The sequence below is a fragment of the Narcine bancroftii genome, chromosome 7, assembly GCF_036971445.1.
Source record: "Narcine bancroftii isolate sNarBan1 chromosome 7, sNarBan1.hap1, whole genome shotgun sequence".
NCBI lineage: Eukaryota > Metazoa > Chordata > Chondrichthyes > Torpediniformes > Narcinidae > Narcine > Narcine bancroftii.
In genome coordinates this window covers 57,181,953-57,202,954 of record NC_091475.1, presented here as the reverse complement: position 1 = coordinate 57,202,954, position 21,002 = coordinate 57,181,953, and positions in this window count along the sequence as shown.

The window sequence follows — 21,002 nt, the reverse complement described above, 5'->3', positions numbered from 1 at the left end:
AAATCTTGTGGTATGCTTTTGAACACAAAGATTTTCCTGAGGATTATCCAATAGGTCAGACAGGAAACTGGTCAGAACAAAGGAGTTCCCATGTACTTGCTCCTGGAGGGTGACCTGACCAACCAGGCAGGTCAAAAGTAATTTCCCCATGTCAGTTACAGTTAGATCCACCCACAGGTGAGGCTGCCATGCAATTGGTTCTCCTAGAACACACATATCAAATTCAGGCCCGCGGGCCAAATTTGGCCCGTGATATAATTACTTTGGCCCGCAAGATCATATCAAATATGTATTAGAGCTGGCCCGCTGGCCGCTGCGCCAGTATAGCGCATGCACAGCTAATACTACAAATCCCAGAATGCTTTGCAAATGCATTGGCGCCAGCCCGTCAGCCCGCTAATCGCCCCATCTCCTCTCTTTACTTTCATTAGCACTGTGACCTGTCGCCCAACTCACATGTAATAAACCCCTTACGAAAAATGGCCAAACGAAAGACAGAAAACAGGACCTTTCAAGACAGGTGGGAGGCAGACTATATGTTCATCATCTTAAAAGACAACCCTGTTTGTCTTGTGTGTGGAGCCAGCGTGTCTGTAGTTAAAGAATATAACATACGACGTCACTATGAAACGAAACACCAGGACAGGTATAAGGATCTGAACGAGAAGCAAAAGCTCCAGAAGGTGGAGGAGATGAAAAGAAGTCTGGTTTTGCAGCAAACTTTATTTTATATTTTATTTCTCATTTGTTAATGCTTCTTCTGGAAAGAGTTTAACCAAAACTATTATTAAACATTTATTTTAATAAGAAAAAGTTTAACATTACATATGTTGAAAGAAGAGAAAAGATGCAGATGTTGTTGAAAATTTTCAATAAATATTTAGTTTGGCCCATGACTTAGTCCAAGTTTTTAATTTTGGCCTTCTGGGAATTTGAGTTTGACATCCCTGTCCTAGATCATTGGAGTGCACCTGGACTGGCTCCTCCACATGACATTGGTTCTCAAAGGACTTGTGGCACACCTGGGCTGGGCCCTCTAGCCAGCTACAGTATGAAGCTTGTGGAGCAGACCTCTTTGGTCTTGAGACTATCCCTGAGCTCCACTCCAGGTTGCAAGCCACAGGTGATGCTGGACAACTGATTGTGAGGAATCCAATCAGATTCCGGGCCTTGTGCGACGCTAGAAAACCAGTTGTGAGGTGCCTGTGGGTACAGGGTGGAGGCTTTGAGACATGCACCCAGGGGAGACTAGTGTCTCATGTTATAGATTGTATCCAGATTTAGTTGATCAGTGTGCCGTGCCTGCTAGTGAGAGAACGGTGCCAGGTACTGTCTGCTTAAATCTTGCCTCACAATTGGGAGCCTCACAATTGCAGATTGACCAGCGTCCGACGTGAATGACTTGTGTGTGTGTGTGTGTGTGTGTGTGTGTGTGTGTGTGTGTGTGTGTGTGTGTGTGTCTGTCTGTCTGTCTGTGTGTGTGTGTGTGTGTCTGTCTGTCTGTGCGTGCGTGCGTGTGTCTGTTTGTGTGTGTGTGTGCGTGCGTGCGTGGTCCCGGTTGAGAATTCCCGTGTGTAAATAAAGTTTGTTAATAAACCATGTCCATGACTTGTTACTTCTTGAACCTGCCAAAAATGCTGACTCAGAAATCACACACCAAAAATTCCATCTGTTAATTTTAATTAATCCAATTGAAGTATTTAAGATGATCAAATATGATGGAACTAACAGAGATTATTTCCAACAGTGGGAGAGTCTCAAACAATTCGGCATAACAAATTCGAGTCAGGGTTGTCATGGGAAATGTCAGAGTATAGTGGTAATATGGAAAAGCTGTTGAGGCTGACTCAACATGTAGATGGAGTTAAAATAAAACTTAATTCATGATCTAACAGGACGGGTTTAAAGGAATCAATTTAAATTTTTAATTTAAATTTAGACATACATAACAGGCCATTTTTGCGCTCAATTTACACCCAATTAACCCACAACCTCCGGTACGTTCCATACAGTGGGAGGAAACTGGAGTCCTGGGGAAAATACACGCAGACAAGGGAAGAATGTACCAACTCCTTAAAGGCAGCACAGGATTCAAACCCTGGTCTCGATTGCTGGTGCTGTAACAGCCTTGCGCTAACTGCTATGACAACTGTGCTGTCCTTCTCCTGTTCCCTACTATGATCCACTTTCCTGGGAAGCATAGATAGGTTGTAAAGTTTCAATCTGCCCCTCCATTGCACAGTTCAACCTGGGTTGGTCAATGCAAGGATATCCAAACCATGTGCCATGCTGTAGGATTCATGCCATCTGTACATTTGGGGCAAGCAGGTTTCCCACAGACAACTGTTACTAAATTCAAATTTTTTCCAATGTGTGGTTCAAGAGTTGAGAAGAACCTATGTTCCAAAGGAAGTATATATATATATATCCTGAGGGAAGGCAGCGTCACCAGACGTAAACTAATCAGTCCCCTGCTTGATTGATTAGCTTTGGCTATAAGATTCCTTTCAGACTCACTGGCATTCATTGTGGGCTATATCTTACATCTGGGAGGAATCCCAGAGTATCTTGGAACTGCTGGGCTGCATGGATAGCGTAGCGGTTAGCGCAATGCGATGACAGTGCCAGAAATCGGGACCAGGGTTTGAATCCTGCCTGTCTGTAAGGTGTTGTATGTCCTCCCACCTTTCAAGATGTACCGTGGGCTGTAGGTCAGTTAGGTGCAATTTGGGCAGCATGGGCTTGTGCTGTATGTCTAAATTTTAAAATTTACTCCCAAATACCCCAAGAAACAATGTCAGGCTGGTCGAATTTCACAGTGTCATTTTCTTAAGTGTGCCAATGGAGGTGGAAATGGGAACTTAAAAAAATAACATTTCAGGTTTTATAAATAGGGTTCTGTGGATGGTCATCTTTCAGCCCTCTTCAGGTCCAGGGTAGTACCCTTTACTTCAGCAAATGTACTGCAGGGAATGCAGGACTCAGACACTTTCATTTCCTGGTATTTCCAGTTTCATTTACCTACAAGTTTGGCAGGAGGTCTATCACCCACCCCCCCCCCCCCCTCACCCCCTGTGGAAAATCAAGGATCTCACCAAACATATAAATATAAGGGATTGTATATCCTGCTGTTATCTAACATTAACTAATCACAAAGTAGTCTCCTCCTATGTGACAAACATTAACCTACCAGCACTAAACTGTACTGTTCATCTACCTTAGCATAATTTTGTGGCCCAATCACAGAGGCCTATTTCTTTGTTAAGTGTTGGTTATAAAATTGTAGCTAAGGTTTTAGAAAATAGATTGGTGAATTATTTATCAAGTTTAATTCATTTGGATCAGGCTGGATTTATTTAGAATCATTATTCTGCAGATAATATAGCAAAATTAATTAGTTTGATTCATATTTCTCAGAAGAAATCCAACTTACCAATGGTCTTATCATTAGATGGCAAAAAGGCATTTGATAGATTAGAATGGAGTTTTTTATTTAAAGTATTAGAAAAATTTAGGTTTATTAGTTAATTTTAATTAGTTGGACTCAATCTTTATATAAAAACCCTTCTGCCAGAGTGTTGACAAATAGCCAAGTATCATCATCATTTTTCTTAGAGAGATCTACTAGACAAGAGTGCCCTTTGTCCCAAGTACAATTGATAAGACAGGATGGGAATATTAAGGGTATTAGAGTGAATTCTGAAAAAATTATGATTAATATATTTGCTGATGATGTTTTGATTTATTTAACAGAACCACAAAATTTGTATTCCTGGGGTTGAAGTACATGAATTTATATTTTGTTGGCACTTGAATTTGTTACAGTAATATGATATGTCGATATTGAAACATTTATTAAAGATTTGGCTGGAAGAAAACAGGGTGTTAGGGTCAAAAGATAAATTATCTATTTTAACTCCATTGTATAATAATCAGCTTATTCCTTTTTCAATGTTTAACAATCATTTAAAGACTTGGGATTCTAAAGGTATAAAGACAATACAAGATTGTTTTGTAGAGGGGTAATTTCTTTCTTTTAATCAATTGAGAGAAAGATTTGATGTACCGGTAAATTCTTTGTTTGTGTATTATCAATTTAGAGCTTTGATAAAAGATAATTATGGTAGAGAGATGATTTTACCTACTTTGTCGAGATTCAAATCTTTGATTTCCTCTATACCAAAAAAGGGTTATATTTCAGTTATGTATAATTTGCTACAAGATAGTATGGATAAGCCATATTGGGAAAAATCTAAACTTAAATGGGAGAGTGATTTAGCATTTATTTTTCCCGAAGATGATTGGGCGGATATGTGTCAGGACAATGTAATTAAATTGACTAATGTATGATATGGAATGGTTAATTATAATTTTTTACATCAATTATATTTGACCCTGGAAAAGTTTTAAAAAAAATATGGGTTTAGTAATTTGGATTCTTGTTTTAGATGTTGTATGGAATTGTGTTAAAGTTCAATCATTTTGGCTAGGAATTAAAGTAGTTTTGGAGAAATTATATAATTTTATATTACTGTTAGATCCAATGATTTTCTTGTTGGGAAATTTATATTCGTTAAGAGGAATGGGATTGGATAAAATTCAAATTGATATTGTACATTTGGTACTATCAGTAGCCCGTAAATGTGTTGCAAGTACTTGGAAATATGATACTGAGATTAATATAGCTCATTGGCATAATAAATTTAAAGTATGTGTTGTTATGGAAAATATTACTTATACTTTACATGATCATTGTTCTTCTTTTGTTAGTAAGTGGTCACTGTATTTGAAATATATGCATTTAGATATACTTTGAAATGTTGTTAACATTTAAAAATCTTTTATATATATATATATTTAATATTTTCTTTTTTTTTGCTCCCTTTAAGGGAGCTAGCTGTAAGGGTGGGAAGGGAGGGATGGATATTAATTAAAAATTTTCATTAACTATTTATACTGTCTGTAACGTTTCTGCTTTCTTTTAAATAAAGTGTTTTTTTAAAAGAATCACAAAATTCATTAAGATCATTATATGAGAGATTGAAACAATATGGACAAATATCAGGTTATAAAATTAATTGGGATAGAAGAGAGATTATGCCATTGATTGATGATGTTTTTACTCAATTTAAGAAAATTGCTCAATTTAAATGGTCAGATCAAATTAAATATTAAGGATAGATCAAATTAAATATTAAGGTATTAAAAATGATAATGATTCAGATCATTTATACAAGTTAAATTCTTTACCTTTATTTCATAAAATTAAAGATGACTTAAATAGATGGAAAGATTTACCTATAACATTAATTGTACTGAGATGAATAGTTGAGGTTTATCAGCATAGATCATGTTTATCAATAGAATGTTTGATTTAGATAATTCATTGATATGGGTCAGTATTGAGTTAACTAATATTAGTGAGAAGAATATGGCATATATTGATAAATGGAATACTAAGTTATTACCATAAATATTCGAGTAAAATGTGAAAAAAAATTCTCCCCTTTTACCCCTCAAAAATAGGGGGGTCTCATTATACTCGAGAGTAAAAATTTTTTTTAAATTCTGCAGGTGAGTGGGCAAGTGGTAGACAGCAGCATGACTCAGGCGGCCAGACAGGCGAGTAGCAGCGCGACTCAGGCAGCCGGGTGGGCGAGCAGCAGCGCAACTCGGGTGGCCGGGCAGGTGGGCGGGCGAGTGGTAGATGGCAGCATGACTTGGGCGGCAAGGCGGGGAAGTGGCAGCGCGACTCAGGCGGCTGGGCAGGTGAGCGGGTCAGTTAAGGAAGGAAAAAAAAAATAAAGAGAGAGAAGAGTTTATGGAGGAATTTCTGGAGCTTAGGATCTTGGCTGCTTGGCTCCTGATGTTAGGCTAATTAAATATGCAAAGGAGCAGAATTTGAGAAGTGCTGATATGTTAGGGATTCTAGAAACAAAGAGAGTGAAGGGTCGTGAGAGATGGCAGCACGATTCGGGCAGGCGGGCGAGCGACCGGAGAGACAGCAGCGTGACTCAGGTGGGTGAGAGGGGATCGTATTATACATGGGGGTAAAATCTTTCCGCATTTTTCCCCTAAAAAAATGGGGGGGGTCGCATTATACACAGGATGCAATATACACAAATATTTACAGTAATTATTAATAATATTCCACCTATTTTGAGACATTTCATTGAATTATGGAATAGGATAAATGATGAGATAAGTGCACGGGAAAATTTCAGTTAAACACCTCTATATCAGAATAAATGTTTTCCTTTCACTCTTAATAATCAGTTTTTCAAAATATGGAATTAGAAAGGAATTAAAACTGTACAAGATTGTTATGAAGCTGGTTATTTTATCTTTCAAAGAATGAACAAAACATATGAAATTCCAAATAATACTCTTTTTTGTTATTATCAAGTTAAGGCTTTATTATTGGATAATTTTTGACATACTTTAAGATGGCCAAGACAATCAAAATATGAAATTTTGCTTACGGAAGATTGTACCAAAAAATTATTTCTGAAATGTATAAATTATTACAAAGTAAGATGCCTAAATTAGATATTCTTAAATTGAGATTAAAATTGGATAAAGATTTGGGAATAATAATTGATCAAGATGATTGGAGAAATATATGTAAGGATAGTATGACTAAGATTTCCAATGTGAGATATTGATTAGTTCATTATAATTTTATACATCAGCTGTATCTAACTCCCGAGACATTAAAGAAATATAATTTAATTTCTTCAGATTTATGCTTTAGATGTTGTAAAGAGGTAGGTTCTTTTTTACATTTGACTTAGTTATGTAATAATGTTAAATTTTTTTGGACACAACAAAGAATTTTTAGAGAAAGTTTTAAAGATTCAATTACCGATGGATCCAACATTTTTTTTATTAGGCAATGTTAAAATGTTGAGTTTGAATTTGAGGTTGACGATATGACAAACTGTGTTTTTAAAGATTGGCAATGTCTGCAGCAAGAAAATGTATAGCCATTACTTAGAAAAATTAGATTGATTTGGGATTGCAGGGATGCAATGTGGAATTGAGATCATGGAAAAGAATAATGTTTAATTTAAATGATAATTATCTTTTTGCTTTGAAAAGTATGGAGCCCTTATTTGGATTACTGTAAATATTCGAGTATAATGCAAAAAAATTGTACTGAAATTTGAACTCAAAGTAGAGGGGGGCGGGTAGCATCATACATAAGGTTATAATTTTTTAAAAAATTTCTGCCAGGTTTAACAATGTAGTTGGCAGCTGATACATTCTATACAACTTGAAGACACAACCATTCAAAGCTTTGTGGGTAGTATGATGTTTGCTGGTTCATTTTGAACCACTCATTATCAGCAGCGGACTACATTGACAGCAGCACGACTAGGTTGGGGGGGGAGGAGGGGGAGAGATGGCAGCGTGAATCAGCGAGGAGAGATGGCAACTCAGGCAGGCGAGGAGGGTGAGACGCCAACACGACTCAGGTGGGCGAGGGGGGAGAGACGGCAGCGCAACTCGGGCGGGCAAGGGGGAGAGACGGCAGCACGACTTGGGCAGGTGAGGGGAGGGGGGGTCATATTATACATGGGGTAAAATTTTTCTCCCTTTTTCCCCTCAAAAAAAATACACAAAACGCATTATACATGAATATTTACGGTATATGGGTTTAAAATGTTGAATTCTCTGGGGCTTGTTGTGGTGATGTTATTCTGATCCATGGTGATTTATTGTGTTAGCAATGGTTTAAATCTCCTGTTTGCTTCTTTCTTTCTTTTAGGGTATTCAAAAGTATTCAAAAAAAAGATCTTAAGACAAGGTACGAAATACTTCTTTCCAAAATTTGGAAAGAGAAGGACATAACCAGAACATATGATACAGTGAATCAGATATATATTTATCACATTTAGAAAAAAAAATAAAGTAGAATTTAAGTATCCCAAAAACCAAAATGATAAATTGTGTTCCTTATTTTCTTAGCCTATTTCCAACTTGAACGAAAACCCCAATATTTAGCACTCAGAGATCTAAAATGGTTATAATTTATATTGGCTTAGTTTAAATATAGTGTGTAATTAAGCATCTTCAAACCTGCTGTATATTAGTTAATAATTTGCTTCATCTTATTTGAAAAGAGCATGAACAATTTCATCTGAACTGTACAGCTGAACATAGTATTTCAAAACTTGAGAGACAATTATGGAAGAGAAATTGGGGCTCTGATAGCTCAATGTTAGAGCACTGGTCTTGTAAACCAGGGGTCATGAGTTCATTCCTCGCTGGGCATCATTTCTGAGAGGGGCTCTGGACAAAGTGGTGACTCTCTCTGCCTTACGGTGGACAAAGTTTAAAGAATGTCATGTATGTTACATTCTAAATGAAGTATTCCTTGGTAATAATGGAACCTTTTGTATATGCTGCATAGTAATGAATGGTTATTAATTTCAGTTTAAAAGCAAGGTGGGAATTTGCCTCAACGTGCATGTCAACAACGGCAGAAAATGCAAAAGGCAACAAATCGCCATTTTACATAACTGTAACTGTTCCATTTGGGTTCTCATATAAAGTTGATACCTAAAATATGACTGCTCTAATTACCACCAGCCAGTTCAAAATTTGGCAGATATTATAATAAGACATAAAAAAATCATAAAAGGAGCACAGACTTAGCATTGCAGTGTTTGTTTTTTTGTCCATCTTTTTCTGGTTGTTTCTTTTTCTCAGTTATCATATTTATCAAATGTTTAGAAACCATCACTGAATAGCAGCAATTAATACTCCATTAAGCAAAAAAATAACTTTGAGAACTTGCATTTACTGTTAAAGATGTTGTCTGGAAATTGCTGCCAAAGCGGCGTCAATGGCCACAAAGATTTGAGGAATTTTACAGGATCACAATTGAGTCTGGCTGCATCCTTTTCATACTGCCAATTACATGTGGGTTGAATCAGTTAATTTACCGGGTGCATGGCCAGTAATCGCGCAGTGTGAATCGTCCCAACCTGGCAGGGCAAGTTAAATTCAACTGGGCTCTGACCCTTAGTGGGGTAGAGCGTCAGAACCTGGCCACATTAACTTACTAATCGCCTTCTGGTAGTGTGAAAGCACCGCTGGAGGCAAGGCCCCCCCTCTTAAAAAGCCGGGTTGCCCAGTATCCAGGTGCAGTGGGAAAGGCGCCCGAGTACAGAACGGCCAGTAACTTCCTAGGAGGGTTGGCAGTGTGAAAGAGGCTTGGGTGGTATGCCAGATATTTATAGCAATATATTTAAAGACAATGAAATGTGTAAGAGACAGGGTTGTGAGGTGGAGGCAAATATCCATGTGGAAAGTGGCATCAGCTTTTGGAATGAGGAACGATGCAGAAGTAAAGGGAAGCTATTGAAATGAAATTGCAGCCCAAGTCCTGGTGGCTAGATGATCATTTTTGGAGAAAGTCGTTGAACTTAGCCACGTAAAAAGCTGCAGGTCTCCAATGAACGATGAGAAGTGACAGTTTACATGTCTCACAATGAAAAGACTCATCATGTTCCTGAAGCAGTCCTAGAAACCTAATCGAAGGGAATTCAAACACAAAGTTCAGGAAAAGATGGACTCACTTGGAAGGCAATTTCACATACCTGAGCTTTCAAGAAGAGAGAAATACACAAGATTTGCTGGATATCAGCAGGTCCTCCTTTCCTCAGAAAGTAAGAAAAGGTAAGGATTTCATGAGACAAAGAAGAAAAGCAACCAATATAGCTCTTAATCAACAAAGCCTTAAGTGTCACGCTACAGAGAGCCAAATGTTAACACAGTCCAAGAGAGCATTAGTGGAAAATAATAGGACAGCATGGTTGGCGTAGTGGTTAACACAACACCTTTACAGTGTCAGCGAACAGGACTGGACCTGGGTTTGAATCCTGTAAGGAGTTTGTACGTTCTCCCCGTGTCTGCATGGGTTTTCTCTGGCGGTTCTGGTTTCCTCCCATCCTTTAGAAACATACTGGGGTCTAAGTTAATGGAATGTAAATTGGGTGGCACAAACTTGTAGGGCCGAATTGGCGTGTTGAGGTGCTCTATGATTACATTTTTCAAATTTAAATTGGCTTAGAAATACAGCAGAGGAAGGTGGTAAATTGGCAGTGAAGTGAAACATGAAAGTCCACAGATGCTGTGATTTTAGTAAAAACACACTGAAATGCTGGAGGAGCTCAGCCAGCCTTTTCAGCATCCATAAAAGACTAAGATATCTTGCCAACGTTTCAGGCCTGAGCCGTTCCTCAAGGAATAAGCAGAATGAGCCAGAGGGAGGGAATCTCAGGAAGTCTCAGAATTCAGACAACGCTGTCTGGGGGAGGAATCCAGACCAACAAAAGGTCTCACTAAGGAGGATATAGGTTATAGTCAGTTAGTGGTCATGCGGTACCAAGAGACTTGGGGAACTTTACTGGGGAGGTAGGGGATCTAATGGATATCCAGATCCAGAAGCAGGAGGTTGTGAGTAAATTGGAGAGGATTGGAGAGTGGCTGATGTGGTGCCGCTTTTTAAGAAAGGAGGGAGGGAGAAAACGGAAAATTATAGACCGGTAGCCTGACATCAGTGGTGGGGAAGATATTGGAGTCCATCATAAAAGGAGAAATAGCAGAACACTTAGTCAGTAATAATAGTATAAGGGCTAGTCAGCATGGATTCCTTAAGGGTAAGTCATGCTTGACTAACTTTCTGGAATTTTTTGAGGATGTGACAAAGAGGATAGACTCGGGAGAGCCAGTGGATGTGGTGTATTTGGACTTCCAGAAGGCCTTTGATAAGGTACCGCACGGGAGTCTAGTGGGCAAGATCAGGGAGCATGGTATTGGAGGTAAGGTGCTGACATGGATAGGAAATTGGTTAAGAGATAGGAAACAAAGGGTTGGAGTGAATGGGTCTTTTTCAGAATGGCAGGATGTGACGAGTGGAGTGCCTCAGGGATCGGTGTTGGGTCCTCAGTTGTTTGTAGTTTATGTTGATGATTTGGATGAGGGGATTGTGAATAACATGAGCAAATTTGCAGATGACACTAAACTGGGTGGTGGTGTGGGGTGTGAGGAGGATGTAAGGAAAATGCAGAGGGACTTGGACAGGCTGGAGGAGTGGGCGGCTAAATGGAAGATGAATTTCAATGTGAACAAATGTGAGGTTATTCATTTTGGGGGAAGTAATAGGAAAGCTGAGTATTATTTAAATGGAGACAAGCTAGGGAGTGGGGAAGTGCAAATGGATCTGGGTGTACTTGTTCACCGGTCACTGAAGGCTAGCATGCAGGTTCAGAAAGCTGTGAAGAAGGCAAATGGAATGTTGGCTTTCATAAAGAGGGGATTGGAGTATAGGAACAGAGACGCCCTTCTGCAGTTATACAGGGCCCTGGTGAGACCCCACCTGGAGTATTGCGTCCAGTTCTGGTCTCCAAACTTGAGGAAGGACATACTAGCTATAGAGGGTGTGCAGCACAGATTTACAAGGTTAGTTCCAGGGATGGCAGGGTTGACATATGCAGCAAGGCTAGAAAAACTGGACTTGTATCCATTGGAGTTTAGAAGGATGAGGGGGGACATGATTGAGGTATATAAAATCATCAGGGGGATAGACAAGGTGAAGTCTGATTACTTGTTCCCAATGATGGGGGAGACGAGGACTAGAGGGCATAGTTTAAGAATACAGGGTAGGCCCTTTAGGACGGAGATGAGAAAGCATTTTTTTACCCAGAGAAGTGTGAATCTGTGGAATGCTCTGCCACAGAGGGTGGTAGAGGCGGATTCGCTGACTATGTTCAAAAGAGAGTTAGATAAGACTCTTGTGGGTAACGGAGTTAAGGGTTATGGGGATAAGGCTGGAAAGGGGTACTGATGGTAATGATCAGCCATGATCTAAAATGGTGGTGCTGGCCCGACAGGCCAAATGGCCTACTCCAGCTCCTATTGTCTATTGTCTATTGAATATGATAAGGGGAAGAGGTAAGATTTTATCATGTCTATGCGAAAGGAGACAGGGAAAAGGGAGAGGCAGAGCTGGGGGAAGATGGTGGGTAAGAAGTGGGTAGGTGGGGAGGGGGTTTTAACAAAATCCAGAGAAGTTGATATAAATGGCTTCTGGTTGGAGGGTGCCCAGTCGAAAGATGAGGTGTCCTCCAATTTGTGGCTGGTCTCAATTCGGCTGTGCAGTGAAACTGAGCGCATCAACAAGTGCCTCAAGTAAATGTTGGTATAATCTTAATATTTCCTTTCCACTTGACTGGATAGGAAGAATGGCCATGTTTTTCTTCTACAGACAAAGACAAGTACTGCATTTGAATGGATACATTTAATCAACTCCTTGGACTCTCATATTTGGAGCTTTCATGCTTAAGGTAGCTATAAAAACATGCTGTACAGTGAGTTGAGGCACATGTTATGCAGCCATTAGCTAGTTATGCAGCAAAGCATGACAACAGCACCATCGACAAATTTGCTAATGAATCCACTTTATTTGGCAGTATAAAAAGGGGTGATGAGTCAGCATACAGGAGAGAGATTAAAATATTGGCTGAATGTTGTACGAACAACCTCAAACACAATGACACAGAAAAACCAAGGAGCTGATTGTAGACTTTAGGAAGGGAAAACCAGAGGTGATCGGTGATCATTGGCAGATCAGAGGTAGAGAGGGTGAGCAAATTCAAGTTCCTGCCAGTCACTATCTTGGAGGACCTTTCCTGGACCCAACACACAAATGTCATTGTGAAGAAAGCACGTCAGCACCTCTGCTTCCTCAGGTGTTGCAGAGGTTCAGTATGACATGGAAAACCTTAGCAAACTTCCAGAGATATGCAGTGTAAAGTGTGCTGACTGGCTGCATCATAACCTGGTTGGAAGCTAGAATATACTGTTTGCAGATGTGATGGGAGTAGGTTCCATTGTTGCCTTCAAGGGGGAACTGGATAAAAATAGGATGAGGAAAAGATTGTGCGTTATGCAGAAGGGGACAGGATGGAACTGGTGAGGTGATCCGGGAGAGGGCTGGAACGATAGTCCTCATTGTGCACTGTAGCCTTTCTATGGTTCCATGACTGCACTCATTGCAATGATACCAATTGGCAAACATTGGAGAGACGGACTCTTCTCTGCCTGAGTCAAACAGAATAAATATAAGGAGTCTTCATGGATACAAGACCTTTTTGAGAATATCACAAAGACCTTGTCTGCCAGTTGTATACTTTTTAATGCGCATATGAACAATAATGGAATAATGATCAGATACTTTGCTTTAATAATGTTGAGAGAGGGTTAAAACGTCTACATCAAAATAGTGCTTATAAGCTTCTACATCCATATGATTACACAGTCAAGGGCTTGATTTGACATTTCATCTGAAAGACACACTTTTGACATCAAAGCATCAGCCTATTTTGTTATATACTCAAAGACCTGAACTGGGAATTGAAATCACATGCTTCTGAATAGAAGATGAGTGCCAGACTGAAATTCACTGGGCCATCTGCAATATCCTACAATTTCAAAGAGAAAACAAATTTCCAACAGATAGGACACTCATCCCATGAGGTACAGATTTTCAGAAATATCTATTATTTGTAGTTTTGACAACTAGATTGTGTCACATTATTCATAGCTGAAGACTGAATATTCCTACAGTGGGATGATTGGCTCATGGACTAAAGACATGGACCTGGTGGGCTTGGTTAAATACTGGAGGTTTTAATGTATTGATTGTGCAAAAGAGGGAATGGGATGAAGCAGATCTCAACAGCAAAGCCTCCACAGCAATCAAAAACAGGATTGCATACTAAAAGTAAGGGCTGGAAATTAATTTTCACAGCAGGTTTAGTAATTTTAGCTGCAATTTTTTTCTCTTTTTATTTCCCTGCTGAGGTGCATGATGCCAGTGGCCAATAGGCTTGCTCCTATTGTCTGCTGGCGTCCCTTCGGAAGGTTGGTGGCCGTTGACATCAGGAAATAACGAAGTTTTTTTTCTCCTCATGAGATGACACAAACTAGTCACAATCAAGGCTTTTAATAGCTTCACACACAGCTTGACTTCTGCAATATACAAAATAATTACATTTTAATAAGTGCAATCTATGGTAATGATATCAGTACTTTAATTAATCTAATTTATGCTAATTACATTAGTACTTTCATTAATCTAATTTATGCCCATAATATCACCATTTTAATGATATTTATAAGCAGCAATTTTAAAAATCAGATTCAAAGGATTGTGGTTATCTTTACCCTTCTTTAACTTATTCCATCTCTTTTGCCAGATTTATTTCAATGTAATTGAGTGGCAATGACATAATTCAAGGAAATGACACAAAAAAGTTATTATGAGGGAGTTGAATTAACATTGGAAAGCTTATGGCATTAATAATCAAAGAAAATACTATGACATGGTCTCCTGACATTGTTCAATAATTCTCTCATGTCCAGTTGTTGAAACAGCACTCAATATTACCATCATCCAGCACAGAAGCAAGCGTTTTGAACCACCGTTCATGCTGACGAGCAAGCACCCATTTAAACTAATCCTGTATTATGCTCCCAATGTTCCCATCAATTTCCCATTCCACACCCCAACCCTCCCCCCAACCACCCCACCCCCCCCCCTCCCCCCCCACCCCACCGAGTGTCTATCACTCACCAATGTACTCGGGCATGTTACAATGGTCAATTAACCCACACATCTTTGGGATGTAGGAATCAGAGTACTTAGTGGGGACCCTCAGTGTCCCAAGGTGAACTCCACATGCAGTGCCAGGGTCAGGATTGAACCCAGGTTGCTAGAGATATGGGGCAACATCTCTACTGGCTGTGCCACTGTAGTGCCCAATTTAAATATAATTATTTAAAAATTATTATTCAAACAGACTGACAGGAGCAAAAGTGTACATTCTTTCCAAAAGAAGTATTGATTTTTTTTCTCATCAGTCCTCAGGTTGCATTCTCTCTCAAAAGGTAGTCAGAGGGCCAAACTATGCTTTAATAGCGATAGGTAGCAGGACATTTGATTGTAAAGAACACCATCAACCCAGATGCCATTCTCTGTTTTGTTGTCCTGGAATAAATATTTTCAATACCGCAGGATGCTTCAGTGTAAATTTATATCCTTTCTTCCATAAAATCGCTTTTGCTGCATTGAACTCTTTTCTCTTCTTTAGGAGTTCAAAGCTTATATCTGGATAAATGAAGATTTTTTGCCCTTTATACTCCAGTGGTTTGTTGCCCTCTCTTACTTTTTCCATTGTCTTCTCCAGTACCTTTTCTCTTGTAGTATATCTTAGGAATTTTACTACAATAGATCTTGGTTTTTGTTGTGGTTGTGGTTTAGGGGCCAATGCTCTATGTGCCCTTTCTATTTCCATTTCTTGCTGTAGTTCTGGACATCCTAGGGCCTTAGGGATCCATTCTTTTATAAACTCCCTCATATTCTTGCCTTCTACATCTTCCTTAAGGCCCACTATCTTTATGTTATTTCTTCTGTTATAATTTTCCATTATATCTATTTTTTGGGCTAGTAATTCTTGTGTCTCTTTAGTTTTTTTATTAGATTCCTCCAATTTCTTTTTTAAGTCTTCTACCTCCATTTCTGCTGCTATTGCCCGTTCTTCCATCTTGTCCATTTTTTTCCCCATTTCTGTTAAGGTCATATCCATTTTATTTATTTTCTTTTCTGTGTTGTTTATTCTTCTTCTTAAATCATTGAATTCCTGTGTTTGCCATTCTTTAAATGACTCCATGTATCCTCTAACAAGAGCAAGTACCTCCTTTACCTTGCCTATCTTTTCTTCTTCTATTTCCCTGTACTCTTCCTCTTCCTCTTCTTCTTCCTCTAGGTTGACCATCTGTTGTTTCTTTGCTGCCCTTTCCTCCTCTTCTTTCTTGTTTCCATTGTCTTCTGTGGTCTCTTCTTGCTGCAGGTGTTCTGCAGCTGTCGTTGCCGGCTGTGGAGATCGACTCCCCAGCTGGTCCCCCCTCCCGTCGGTGTGTTTTTTTTCATGCGCATCGCGCATGCGCGACTCCTCGCGCATGCGCGGTTGCGCACTTTTACTCGGCTCTGTGAGCCATTGTTGTAGTTCTCTTTCTACCGACCTGAGGTAGTGGGGTCTTCTCTCCACAGCGGGCCTCTTCGGACAGGTAAGGCCTTCACCTTTTTCCTCCGTTGTCTTCTCTTCCTCTCTTCTTTCCGTTGATTTTGATTTTTCTCCTTTTGTCTCCATCTTCTTTCCACCTTTATATTCACTTTTCTTTAACTTGTATTTCTGTGCCTTTGTATTTTCTCTTGTTTTTCCCGACTTTTCTGGAGAGGGCTGGAGTTCACCGTCCGGCCACTACTCCATCACGTGACTCCTCTCAGATGCCATTCTCAAGGAAGTTCAAATAACTTAATCCAGGAAAAGCTCCTGGTATTAAGCCAGTGGTTCTCAACCTTTTTCTTTCCACTCACATACCACTTTAAGTAATCCCTATGCCATTGGTCTGTGATTAGAAAGGGATTGCTTAAGGTGGGCTGTGAGTGGGAAGGGAAGGTTGAGAATCACTGCTCTAGGCCCAAATGTTACTGAAATATTTTGCTTTAGAGAACTCCTTTGGAATTATGATTAAAACAGTGGTTTTCAAACTTTTTCTTTTCACCCACATACCACCTGTGAGTGAAAACAAAGGTTGAGAACAACTACATTAAGGTAAAGGTTCCATTATTGTCACATAATACTACATTTAGAATGTAACATTCGTGAAATTCTTTAACTTTTGTGAAACATGGCCCCATTGAAGAGGGAACTCGTGACCCCAGGTTTACAAGACCAGTGGTCTAACCACTGAGCTATGGAGCCTCTAAGTGCTACTTGATCCACCCTCTCCTCTCTCTCCTGCTCAGTTGTTCCATTGGTAACAGGCCTGCAATTTGATAATGATTACAAATTGTGTGGATGTGCAATCCTTCCTGCTGATGAGCTTTCAACCATATATGGAAGTATAACTGGATCACTGCTCTTTAAAATGGCAATGCTGGTGACAATTCAAAGTGGAGAACGTGATCTCCTTATCCCACATACAGCAGGCAGACATAGCTGAAACATATGCTACTGTCCTGACTCACAGCAGAAATACTCATATGCATACTGGAACAAATTCGGTCGCCAGAGCACCTACTCTGTGAAGAGAATTTTGCACTTTTATTTCTTTACTAAAAATGATAATCCTCAACATTTTTCAAAATCTGAATTTTCAAACTATTTCAAAAATCACTTGTCAGATTATATTATTTTCTGACTTCCATAACAGTTAAAAATCATCCTTCTATGTTGCAAAGGAACATCAGTATGAGGGGTCCAGGAGAAAAGTTCAATGTGGAAGTATGAATTTGAATGTGGATCTTTTTATTAAAGAGCAGTATGGCACTGAACCAGGATTAGATATCATTTTCCTCATAGTAAGGAGATTATTTGGCCCATCAAGTCTACATCAGCTCTCAAAATAAACCCATAAATCCCATCCTGCCCAATGTATTTCCCTGTAACCCATTTTCTCTCACATGAATACAACTCCTTGCCCCCAATTATCCTACTCCCACCAAACTCAACCCTTGGGACCATTTTCAGCAGCCAATTCATGTACCAACCAGCACATCTTCAGCATGTGGGAGGAAACCCAAGAAAGTAAGAAATCGTCCTCCTAATTTATCTGTTGATGTAGCTATGGAAATTTTGATTAGGTCAAAAAAACTGCAGGCATCCTAAATTCAGTAATGGGGATAAAACATCACCTTTGATGATATTTTTTTCCAGAAAAGTTCAGAAAATACATGCAAAGATTTGATTTTAGAGCCGGCTTTGACTAATTATTTTTATTTCAGTTGTGCAACTAGTAGAAATATTGTCTCAAAGCTTCACCGACCAAGGTGGCCGCTTGTGGGGAGTTTGTCCATTCTCTCTGACTGGGTGGGTTTTCTCCAGCACTCCAGTTTACAAATACAATCCAGTAGGTTATTTGACTCCTGTAAATAATCCTTATTGTGCAGGTGAGTGATAGGATCTAGGGTAGTTATTGAGAAAAGCATAAAATGTGGAGAATAACGTGCAGAGAATGAAAAAGGATTAATAGAGGATTAGTCTACATGGGTGAACAATAATTTGATAGTGAACATGGACTTAGTGGCATTTTTCATGTTGCATGACTCAGGGGAGCAGTGCTAAATTTTTAGGTGCCGGAGCTCACCAAAAACGGCGACACGGAGGAGCCAGAGTGGCCGATGAGGTGCCGGAACGGCACTCCAGTGACCTCCGGCAGCACTGCACCCCAGGGATGACTCAATTACTTTATTAACTTCCTACTAAAGAATCTTTGGAGTGAGGATTGCTTGGTTTCACTACATTTCTGACAAATGAAAGGTACTTTTGTATGTGAGTTCCTTAATGTGCAATGGCCTTGTATGTATGACTTTGATCCAAAGGCAAGGCATTCCAAGTTAACTGGAAACCAGGTTCTCACTGCACTAGGTAGACATGCAGACATGTACACAGAAATGCACGCATGCATGCTCTAAGCCTGGTTCAGACCATACCTGAACTAGAGAACCTGAGCAGTTCTGACATCACTCTTCATGACCTTGGAGAAAATACTTTGCAGATTCAGCAAAATGGCCCAAATTCCAAGAGTTAATAAGATTGAAAATGATACAATTATACTTCCTGGATTCTAATTGAATTTTTAAGATGTTCAGGAGAAATTATAAGGTAGATAAGCCAGAAAAACCTTGAGAGGCGAGGCAGCAACTGTAGAGCAGATTCATGCATTTTCCTCTATATTCTTCCATAACAACCGGGAAAAGTTAGAAATAAAACATGGGTTAAAATGTAGGGAAAGAGGGGAGGTGGGGGTTAATGATTGTGATGGATCCAAGTCACAAAGGGTTAAATTATAAAATGGTGAAATCACTCCGCAAAAGAGAGTAGTTAAAGTATAAGATTCAAAAGATCAGCTTGGAGGGGTGATAAATGTAATGGGCTAAACCAGATATTGCCATCCACAGCAAAGTTCAGCAAGACATACAAGGTTGAACAGGATCAAGCAATTGAATATATCAATCTCACCAAGCTCTCACCCAAGCATGTAATTATCATATTTGCATTTGTTCAGTATATGAAGGTCATCGGGCAATTAAAGTTTAAAGACAGATTTCACAGTCCTGAATCTATTTTCTGCTCATTAGACTTGGCAGATCACTAATGTGATTTGGTGTGTTAACCATTTTTCAATGGAGTCCTGCCCATGGTCTCATGCACTGCCCATCTGAGGCCCCCGCAAACTGAGGAACAATTCCGTCTCGGTCAACTCCAACCATTAACGTCGACCTCTCCAATTTCCGTTAACCCCCCTCCCCCAAGTTTCTCTGTCTCATTTCCTCCAGCTCCCCACCCTCTTTCCTCCCTTCTTCTAACAGAAAGATACCCTCTGCCCTCTCCCCGACACATCTCAGCTTTATTCTCTTCCACCCTCCTACCTCTATCCACCTATAACCTCTTAGCCTGTGCTCTTCCCCCCCCCCGACCCTTCCTCCCTCGTCTTTTCTCCTCCCTCCCCCTCCCCCGCCTTTGTTGTCAGGTTTCGGCCTGCTAATCTCTTATATGTGATGAGCCCAGGCCTGAAATGTTGCTTACTGTTTATTTCCTATGGATGATGTGTGACCTGCTGAGTTTTCCCAGCACATTTGTGCATTGCAAGCAGAACTCGTATCAGTTATAGCTTGCCTTGTTCTGAACCCACATTGTCAGGAGAATTTTTCACAGTGAGACAGAAAAAAATAAATGATTTTGAATGCACATCTGAAAACGATGTTGCTGTCGTGTTAAATTAATATTTTATTTCATACTGCAGATGAAAATTTAAGAAAGACGACAAGAATTCTAAAATAAAAACATAAAAAGCTGGAAACTTAGCAGGTCAGGAAGAATCTGTGGAAAGATAAACATCATGTTTCATGACCCTTTGTGAGAACTGGGAGAGAGAGTAGTAGAGAAGATAGGAGTCTGAGGGACTATTAAAGACAATATCCCTGATGTAGGCCAGACTGCATTGAGAGACAGAGATCCCCAGCGACCTGGGTTCAATTCTAGCATTTGTATGTTCTCCCTGTGACCTGAGCAGGTTACCTCCGTGACCTCCAGTTTCCTCCCATCCAGTTTCCTCCCATCCTCCAAAAATGTACTGGATTTGTAGGTTAATTGGATCGTACAAGCTTCTGGGCTGGAAGGGTCCGTTACTCTACTGTAATTCTCAATTAAGTTCAATTTTTTTTTAAAAACTGAGCCAAAACAACAACAGGCAGAAACAAGCATTTCTCTCTTCTCTCTCTTCTCTTTGGCTTGGCTTCGCGGACGAAGATTTATGGAGGGGGTAAATGTCCGCGTCAGCTGCAGGCTCGTTTGTGGCTGACAAGTCCGATGCGGGACAGGCAGACACGGTTGCAGCGGTTGCAGGGGAAAATTGGTTGGTTGGGGTTGGGTGTTGGGTTTTTCCTCCTTTGCCTTTTGTCAGTGAGGTGGGCTCTGACAAGCATTTCTAATCCAGTGAGAAAGTTACCAAAAGTTGGTAGGTGGCTTGGCCATGTAAATGATTCCATAATCTGGGTGTGTTGAGGGAAATGGAAGATGAATAACATGAGCTGAGTGTAGGATCAGGGTAAATTGCTCTTTGATTGTTGGAACAGACCTATTGGACCAAAAGACATATTTCCACACTCAAAGCCCCTTTTACACTGCCAACCCTCCTAGGAAGTGGGGAAACTTACTGGGCATACTGCACTCGGGAGCCTTTCCCATGGTTAATTGACAGCCTGGCATTTTAAGGGGGGGCTCCTGCCTCCAGCAGTGACCATGCGAGACCAGGTTGTACTTTCACACCACCAGAAGGCGATTAGTGAGTTAACTCAGCCGGACTCTTGACACTTTCCCCCACTGAGCGTCAGAGCCCGGTTGAATTTAACTCACCCTGCCAGG